At 40.5% G+C, this 10,000-nt stretch overlaps 1 protein-coding gene across 1 annotated transcript in view; it reads right to left on the reverse strand.

Moving 5' to 3' along the window:
• The window catches only part of LOC137999222 (G-protein coupled receptor 83-like), a 39,145-nt gene that overhangs the window by 16,644 nt on the left and 12,501 nt on the right, over nt 1–10,000 (reverse strand). The window lies entirely within an intron of this gene.

Consider the following 10,000-nt stretch of genomic DNA (forward strand, 5'->3'; position numbering starts at 1 on the left):
AACAAACAACGCTGTTTGCATATGTATTAACATTCAATACAATCATCGGGTGAACAATTGCACATTTGGACAATCAACGAGAACAAACGTACTTTGAATCTCGAGCAATGGTTAATCTTGGTATTCGGTTACCCCTATAAAGACCCCTAAGACCCCTTTGCCCTAAGACTGGAAAACGAAGAAAGTAACCCAAAACCCTCAATTTGTCTACCCTTGGCCTAGGTAGGCCTAGGGTTAGCCAAATTGAGGGTTTTGGGTTTCTTTATTTGGTTTCGAATCTTAGTGTCTTAGGGGTCTTCGCTTTCAAAACACCCAGGTAGGTAGGGGTCAGTGGCCTTCCGAAAAAAGTCGAGAAAAAAATCGGGGGAAAAGGCTGGGAAAAAGGTCGGGAAAAAAGTCAAAACGCAGGCAAAACTTCGGAGGAGATTTTAAATTAAAAGAGCAGTTTAATGGCAGTTAATTGGCTGTGTATTACCGTCAGTTTTTCTTCATCTGACAGGTAAATTAAACTGTTCCTTTCAAAACGCAGGTTTACCTTTCATTTAACTTTCAGTATTGATTTTGTATATGCGTATGACACATACGAACAACGGTTCGGATGTAGTTTTCATCCAAATGTCGCGGTCTTCGCATGTTTAGCTGATTTACTCGGCACCCAATCTAATGCACAAAGATCACTCAAAAAACAATATATTCATGGTTGCCGATGGGGCTACAATGATTGAAAAACGAAAAGAAGGCAATTATAGTGATATTTCTTGTTTACAAACATTGACGTCACATTTCTTTTGATATTCAAATTTGCCAACCACGGAACAAAAAAAACTATTGTTTCAACAGCCAATTAGGTTCTGGTTGGCATATTAATAACAGTAGATGACATCACGAGAAACATCGCTATAGTATTTATCACAGCTAATAAAAGATGCAAGATTCGGTTGCCAATGTTTGAACACCTTTTGCAGTAACCTGGCAAGGTAAGTGCTAAGGTAAAATAAAAGAACATTACTGGCTTTTGCTTAGTTTACTCTTGTTGCAGGTGTTAGCATTTGCATTTTTAAGTTCTGTTGTCCATTGTTGATCCTGTCATTGATGACCCCCATACATACACTGTAATCGATTTTCAGCTTTGTATTTTTACTGGGTTGCCAGTATGGCAATCCCAGTCGGAAAGTGGGTGGGATTTGTTTGTTTTCTTGTTTTTTTTTTTTGTTTTTTTTTTTTCCGTGTCGGTAAAAGTCTTGCCTGTCACTCCCCTGGTAAGTGGTATCTTTGTGCATAGAGCCTTCTGCTCGTATTTTCTTAGGATAGAGAGGGTAGTGGAAATGCGTAGATTTCTCTGGTGGACACAGTAGAATGATAAACTTAACCGGCAATGGCATCGAAAGTCATGTGACGCGAATGGCGTTTTAGTGGATCTTTGAACAAAATATACCCTTAGGAAGCTCAATAATGGCAAGTCATTTAGTTACTGAACAAGACAGGCGGTGGAATCTTAAAAGCGACGAGTAATGGACTTCGACAACAATCTGTCGCCCGTTGAGCCGAAATCAAAGTGAGATGCTTTTCTAAGAATGATTTTACCAAGTGTGATGTTATGTAGAACACTGAAACCAAATGGAAAATTCTCAAGTAACTTATGGGTTCAACAAAGACAGAGAACGAATCGAACACCTTAAGTGGATCTGTGATCAACTCTGCACAGTCTTCAGGTAAAAAAAAAAATTGGAAATGTGACAGCCAAGAATTATTTGAAAGAAAGCTTGTCGTCTATTTTGTGCTTCATTATTCAAGGAAAAGGTTCTTCATGGAAACGGTTTGATCCTAAGATTTTAGTTTGTTGTAATATTGCGCATATTTGACACGATTGAGTTTTTCTCTTCACGCAAGTAATGAAAATAGGAAGGGGTTTTTGCCTCTAATAGCAAATATGTTGTTTGTTTCAAAAAATTGTTCGCTGGAAAAGGTGGCCTTTATGAATTCATCATGTTTTATAATATGTGAGCCTAACTGGATAGTTTTTATGGCAATTTGCGAAATTTGCAAAAAATCGCATTTTACAAATTTTTGCTGCCTTTTTGTGTTTGCATCTTTAACCATCACAGGCGGCTTGCGATTTTTACGAAGTTTGCAGAAAATCGCAACGCTAACGATTTTTCGCTGCTTCTTTGTCTTGCCTTTTTTGCTCCCTCCATACATGTTCAATACACACCATCACAACTTGATCGCGATCAGATTGCGATATCATCATAACTCGTCAGAGCAGTAGTAGATCTGTCTTTAAAAAAGCCACTGAGACCGTGGGTCTCATTTGTATGTGCACAAATCGGATAAATTCCCTTGCCAATACAAAGTGCTCTGATATTTTGATGCTTCGTTGTTAGACCGGCAACAAGCCCCACAAATCCCCGTGTGCTGTAAACATGGTTGAAACGACAACAAATCGATAAACACGTGAAAACGTGTGTGTTAAAGCGTGACTTCCGAAAGACCCTTGTAATTCTTAGCGCTGACATTTACCTCTGGGTTGCAAATAGCGCCAAAGTATACAAACAAAAGCACTTAAATACTATATATGTATGCTTTCAAAGCGTGAGCAAACGCTATGGCAAAAAAACCTTGAAAACGACACCTTAAGAAACACAATGAAAAGCGTTTGATTGATTGTCAACTATTTCCGAGTGAAATGTGAATATGAAATGTGAACGTGAATACTGATGAATCCTAACTGAACAATAAAACGAAAAAATAAAATTGGATAACAGTATTTTCAATGTTCAACATTAAATTTCAAGTCAATAATTGGCAGCTAATCAGTGCGTTTATTCTCCTGTACTGTTATTTTCGAATGACCGGCATCTGTCCTTCATTTATGGTGTAAATTAGTAAAAAAAATTAAGAAACCTACGGAAGGTACGAAAGGTCTTCAGGAACATCTTTTTTTTTTTTTTTTTCTAAATCGGACTTTGTTTTTTTGTGTTAATTTTAAAATCGAGGTTGGTTTTTGCGAGCATCTAGCTTTTTCTTTCCGAAAATCGGAGTTTGTTTGTTCGAAATTAAGTGAATTTCCGAAATTGCTGAAATTGGAGTTTATGGCATGATATACGCCAACTGCCAGAGACTCCACGATGATCATCACGCAGTGAAGCAACGTTCTCATTTGCTTGTTTGTTCGTGTTTGTCATTGTTGCTGTTTGACTTTAGTACAAACGGTTTGTAGTAAATAAAGTCAAAGTCGCGCAGGAAATTGTCAGCCAATTCTATTCGGACGTCAAGGGATCGCATTCACTTTTCGGTTAAAAAAACACTACAACATTGCCACAAGTTTGCGAAAACAAGCAAATGAGAACATTGCGTGACGACCATCGTGGAACTGTGGCTACGTTTTGTTTCGTTTTAATTGTATTGCGGAGAAGGTTTTTACGAAATAAACATTAAAATGTGGAGGTTAGCGAGTCTTCAGTGTCTCTAGGAGTTAGCCAAAACTCCAATTTTAGTTGGAAATCCTCTTTAATTTCTTAATGTCCCTTTCGTTGCTTCCGTATATTCTTATATATATATTTATTTATTTTTGACTTATTTCCACCATAAATGAAGGCAGGATGCCGAACATTCGAAAATAACAGTACAGGAGAATAACGACAAAAAACTGTTTAAACAAAAGAAAGAAAGGACACCCCGGCCCCCGTTTTGGCTACTACCATTCAAACTTTTATTTCGTTCTGAATCTTCTGTTGACTATGTAATCGTCTTACACGCAAGCTTTTACACTAAGCTTTTAAAACAGTAGAGTACGTGTGATGTATGAGGTTTGTGAACTGTCTATCGGACGTTTGCGAATCGACCCAATACGTTTGCGACATGACCGTTTGCGAAACGACTCGATGGCGAAACGACTGAGCATCTTTCCTAATGCTCCTATTGTCGTCGACAGGATGGACAAATCACTCAAGGACCTTTTTAGTCAGAGCTTCAATTCCTCCTCAAACTTAAAACAACCAAACTTAGCAAATCCTAGGAACGCACTGGTTTCCTAAAACATTCCGCGACAAAGCATTACTAAACCCTGACGCAACTTATCTCTTAAAATCGCAAAAAAGAAAGACCACGAGCTCTTACACCACCTCAAGTCGGAGCCCTATTTCTTTCGCCTTTTAAAACTAAACGGAGTTACATACGCGAAGGACGGTGACAATAACACCTCAACTGTAACAGACTGAACTCCTTATATGTCTAGGATTAAACATTGTTGCACTGTGATAAACGTTCATAATAATTATTATAACCATAAGAATATTAATTATTGCTGTTATATTCTCATTTTCAGAAACAAATCACAAAAAATGTTCCGTCATTGAAAGGAAGAATTTCGAAAGGAATATTCATTGAAAGTTCAGTGAATAGTCTTAAAATTCAGAAATGATTTCCCTAATGTTTGCATGCATGCCATTTCTACCACTTATTTTAAATCCTTTACAAGAGGACTTAGCAAAAAATGCCAATTATTATTACTTATTAGTTCCAACCACATCTACCATATTTTAAGCATCCAACATTGTTAAGATGCTCAGACTGTACTCTGAAATGTCGAGAATCCGCCGACAGTTGCAAGTAGTGCTATATGGGCATTCACGTACCTTTTGACGGTTGGAATTGGAGTGTTCTGATTGGTGGATTCAAATTTTGGTCGAAAATTCAAATTTGGGCGGAAAATTCAAACGTACGTTAGGTGTGAAATACAAATTACAAACGATGACGTCACAGGCACGTGACACTTTCCTTGCTTCGAATCCTCGGGAAACAAGTTTGGGGGGTAACCATGCTGGGAAAAAAAGCGGTCAGGACATTCAAATTCAAACAATGACATCACATGGGTCGAGAGAGAGGGATTACGTCGCAGAGTCCCAGGCCCCTCACGGTCAGAAAAAACGCCGGAGGGAAAAATGAAATCCAACAGTTTTTGATGTACAAGAAAAAACAACAACAGTACTATTTGTACAAGAAGAAGAAAAAAGCAAAAAATGTCACACTACGTACAAGAAGAAGACAGTGCCCCGCACAAGCACCCTAGTTTATTATGATAAAGGCTGATTTGGATGTAGCCGGCCAATGAGAGAATCCAAAACACTATCACCCCACTGGTCATCCGAGTAGAGTCTCCTTAAAGTCACCTCAGTTCCGTAGTGTCCCTACTCAATCCAAACACAAAAGTTGGCACCCCGTACGCGCACCCTGCAACTTTGTCTTCCGGATGAAGCCAAAGTCTCAATCCTCCTCATCAAGATCCAGTAAAAGTTGAGCAAGTTTGTCATCGTGTAACACCGAAGCGAAACCACGACGGTCGTCCGTGAACGAGTCCTCCTCGGTGAGTCTGTATCCATAAGGGTATACGATGGCGGTACCAGGTCGAAGGACGCGTTTGTTGTAGACCAACTGATAGTTCTTTTGAGCAGGTTGAGTGTGAAGAGAATGTTCTTTGGAGCGTCGTGCGATTTTCTGGGCTTGATGGATGACGGTCTTTCCAGGTGTGTCCAAGGGACGACACAGTTCGTCGACCATGTTTTGTCGCAACACTTGGTAATTGAGTTGGGTTTTACCCTCGACATTGAGTGAATTACCTTTGACTTTGCATTCGGTCTTGTCATCATTGCACAGATACCCGTAATTTTTAGGGCCGCCCGAACAGAATTCCCGAATGAACTGCTGGTCATCGAGTTAGTTCGTGAACTCACCCTGATGAGTTTCCGTCATTTCGTCAGCTTCACCAGGACGTCTCACACTGATGGAATTCTGATCGAGGTAAAGGACCCGTTTGCCGAGGCTTTCGAGAACCGCCTACAGATGGAGTCGTGCCCAGCAGGTAGTAAACACAGCCACGAACGTGTTGGTGTTGACGTTCAAGTTTTCACACTTGGCCTGCGCTTTGTAGTGGACTTCCACCCAGTGTTCGTCTAGACAGATGACGTAGCGCATATCGTGTTGGTCCGAATCCATGAACATCTGAAAAGGTTGCGGGTCGTAGAACACTTTGTGCTGCATGAGATTAGATTTGACACTCGGAATGGTTAGGGTCGCGAGTGGGACCCGAAAGCCAACCGCTGGCTTCCCCCTTGAGTTTTAGCCAACGAACGACATACAATTCGAAGAGGCCTTGTTTCTTAGATGGAAAATGCGCTACTTCGTGGGTCTTCAAGATGATGTAGCCGACCTCCACTGCCTTGTCCAACGCGGGGTTACACCAGGTGCAGGTCAGAGCACACTCTGCATCCGCGTGAGTACACTCGAGAGATTCTTGTCGATATCCTGTTCCCTGCACCTACGGAAAAAGGGGAAGGTGAGCTTACCGCCGCATCGGTCAGGTAACACTGGAAGGGTCTCGTGGGTAGTAGCACGGTGCAGGTAGCCAAACCAAAATATTCAGAGAGGTCCGTCGTGTCCGGATTGTAGATGAATTCGGGATGACTGACAAGATACACGGCATACTTGTTGGTCCACGGATACAGACTCATGTAGTCGATATAGAAGATTCGTTCATTAATCTGGATCTTGTAATAGAGGTGTATAGCGTTGGTACGTCTGCCGAATAGCGCGTCGCAAGGATTCATAAGTGGTACAAGGGCCAGTCCGTCCACAAACGCTTTGATCTGTGATCCCCCTTTTTGAGATGAGACCAATCACAGCCCCAGATACGGATGACGTGAATGTTACGATAACGAATAGTCTGGAGACGAGCCATGGTGTCGCGATACACAGCGTCCATCCAACGATCGTCGTGACGATGGTACGGTTCTTGTCGATTGAGGAAACAAGAAGGACACCCATACCAAAAGCAGCCAAAGTACTCGTAATCCGGGAGCTCCGCTTAAAGGCTTGGCTAAATCTATATATTAGGTTAATATTAAAGTCAACTAGTAAGAATATATTATTGTTTTCTCTTGCTAAGTTATTCAGTACAGTCTCAACATGCTCAGTGAATCTTTCAGAAGAGGACGAAGGGTTCCTATAGGCACAACATACTTTTTGATTTAATATTTTTAATCTCAACCCAAACAGTTTCAAATTCCTCATCAGTTACACAAAGGTCAGTTCTTTTGACGGCATTTAATGATTTGCTGGTATAAAGGCTGTGAATGCAGATTATAGCCATGCAAGGCATTATTCATTTTGAATCCTCTTATTTAAAACATTTTCTTTTGTTTCACTGACTCCTATAACTTGGAAGGGGACACCTAATAAATCAAGAGTAGCTTGCAAATAATCCAGATGAGCATCTAAACTTTTGAGGTTGCCATGAGTTGGGGGAGGTTGAACCAAAGCAAAAATGGCAAATTTTATAAGCAAACTTCAGGGAGCGAGACAACAAGGATGTCACGTTGGGTTCACGGCCCGGTGGCTATGCATAGAAGTTTGAAGGATTTTAGAAGGATTTTAGGAGAAAAGTAGTACGAAAAACGGCATGGAATCCAAGACATAGCGAGCCTTTCAAACGATTATGTGAACAATGTTATTTGCTCTTGTATGAAACACTGAAAAACGTACGGTAGCGTCAACATTTAAAGATCGAAGCATTTAACACGCCTTTCTTAGCAAATAGGTGACAGGGTATTCTGCAGTTTAGCTAAACTTGGTATAGCACATAACGTTTTCTTGCTGAAATCGCAAAACAATTAGCAGTTTTTACAAAAATACCATCTTTTGCGCCGGGATAGTGTGCAGAAGTATTTCTGCACTTTTGCTCTTAAAGCCACTTTGGGAAAACACACGATTGTTTGGAAGGCAAACAAAAATTCCGTATCGAGCTAGATGTTGCTTCGATCTTTCAATTATTAATAACATGACTGGGTCGGGCATGGAGCGAGAGTAAACGCGCTTTTGTGTGCTCCGACTTAATGTGAATTTATGGGAGTTATTTTGAAGTTTTTAAGGACGCGAACATCTTCTCACATTAAAATTTGTTTCATTTTTCGCCTAAATTTAGATCATCAATTATTTATTCCAAAAATGAAAAAAAATTGGGGGATCACCGACTTTTTTTCGGAGAAAAAGGGAAGGAGAAAATTCCCTAATTTCGATAGATGGGTCATCGTAACAAGGTGTAGCCTCATCTACTCATACATAGAGTGAAGGCTTCTGACTATAGAAATATAGGACTGGGTTTTTTTTAGTCGTAAACAGTACAGTTCATCCTTAACGAGCGTTTTTGCAAGCGCTACCCGCTGTAACCACTTTCGGAACTCAGGACACAAAGAAAGAAAAATTTAAAAAATGATAACTTCTTACATTGTGATTTTTTTTCATTTCATCATATTTTGTTGATTGTAAGAAGAGCAAGTGATTCATGTCTTAAAAAATAAGGGTCACCAATGATCTAAACGAGTAAAATCGATATGATGTTGCGAAGCCCTTGGAAAATTTAATTTGTCACGATTTTGCGTGACGTGTCGATGAAAGGTTTTTGTAAAAAAATATATTCTCGAGCACAGCAACGAAGTTTCAAGCAGGCTTTATTTTTATTTCGTTAGTGTTTTGTGTCATATCTCTGCATTGCCGGCTTTCTCATCTTTTGGAGTGTGGTTTTTCTTTAAATATAATCTGTGGCTGTTTCCTCATAGGTCCGCACTAAGAGAAGATAATTCTGCTCTATTTTTATGAAAGTAAAGGAAAAGAACTTCAAAAACATGCATTCATTTTGAACTAAGAAGTTCGTAACGTAATGAAACATTTTAAAAAACCAACCCCATTACGCAACGTCGCTGACTAAAACTAACCTTCCTCGAGTTTTTAAAACTCTCAACCACAACTCGATTAGCGACCTTTTCCAGCTTCCCGGTCCTTTCTTTTTAACGTTTCATGATGAATTGGAAATAAATGTGCTATTCTTTAACCGACCTGGAAATTTTTCCCCTGCGTTTTTGTCGCCGTAACCTAGGACGCTTTCTTTTTCTACAGGCCGGCCAGACCCGTCAGTTTGCAAAGAAAATGAAGCAATTTGAAGGAAAACTTGTATGATAATCCCTCGCATTCTTGTGAAGGAGTGTATGTCATCGTCGAAGTGTGTTAATTTGAAGACGTTCTAGAGTTATTCCTTCCAAAAGCCTGGTCTGGCCGGACGGTTCTGTCAAATGGAAAGCGCCCCTAGATCTTAACTAATCCTTGAAGTAATTACAATAAAAGCAAGGTGACACACGCTTACACCAACCCGGTGTGGCAAACACATCACGCATGCTCACAACCATTTCACCGGTCAATTAGCAGCCATGGACAGCTGTTTCGGCCTTTGGGCCTCATGCCCATGCGTGATGTGTTGTCCACACCGGGTTGGTGTTAGCGTGAGTCACCTTGCTTTTATTCTTGAAGTAATTCGTGACATAATAGAGTCGCGTTACCTGCGCAGTAAAAGGTGCGCACAAACAATTAGCGCGAACGTCCTGAATGGAAGATTTATTTCAAAAACTTAAAAGAAAAAGCAGAAAGGGTAGCTCTACTTTTAGCGAAGAGGATAACCGACCATCTGAAGATAAAGATCGAAATTTGACCTGTCAGAAGAGGATTGTGGAATCGACGAAGTGCATTCAGTACTAGAAATGGCGGAAGACGTGTTGCCTAAACTTGGCATTGTCCTTAAAAAATTGGAGGCGATGGAAACAAAACTCGACAACCTTGGAAGCTATGTCCAAAACGTGGACGCTAAAGTAAATGCGTTAACTACGAAGGTGGAAACTCTGGAGGCAACAGCAAAAAATCCAATGAAGTCTATCGAAGAGCTCGACATGGGGTTGGCATTCCTGAACAGCGAGGTCGAAGGGCTAAAGAAACTGGAGAAAGACTGCGCCGCTCTCAGACAAGAGGTTCTCTATATGGGAGTTTACCAAAGGAGGGAAAACCTTTGTTTTTACGGTATTGAAGAAGACCCTGAGGGTGCAGAAGACACGCGGCAGGTGTTGATAGATTTTTTGCAGACTGAGCTTGGCATCGACGACGCCAGCGATATAGAATTTCA

This window comes from Montipora foliosa, chromosome 4 (genome assembly GCF_036669935.1).
Source record: "Montipora foliosa isolate CH-2021 chromosome 4, ASM3666993v2, whole genome shotgun sequence".
In the NCBI taxonomy this organism is placed as follows: domain Eukaryota; kingdom Metazoa; phylum Cnidaria; class Anthozoa; order Scleractinia; family Acroporidae; genus Montipora; species Montipora foliosa.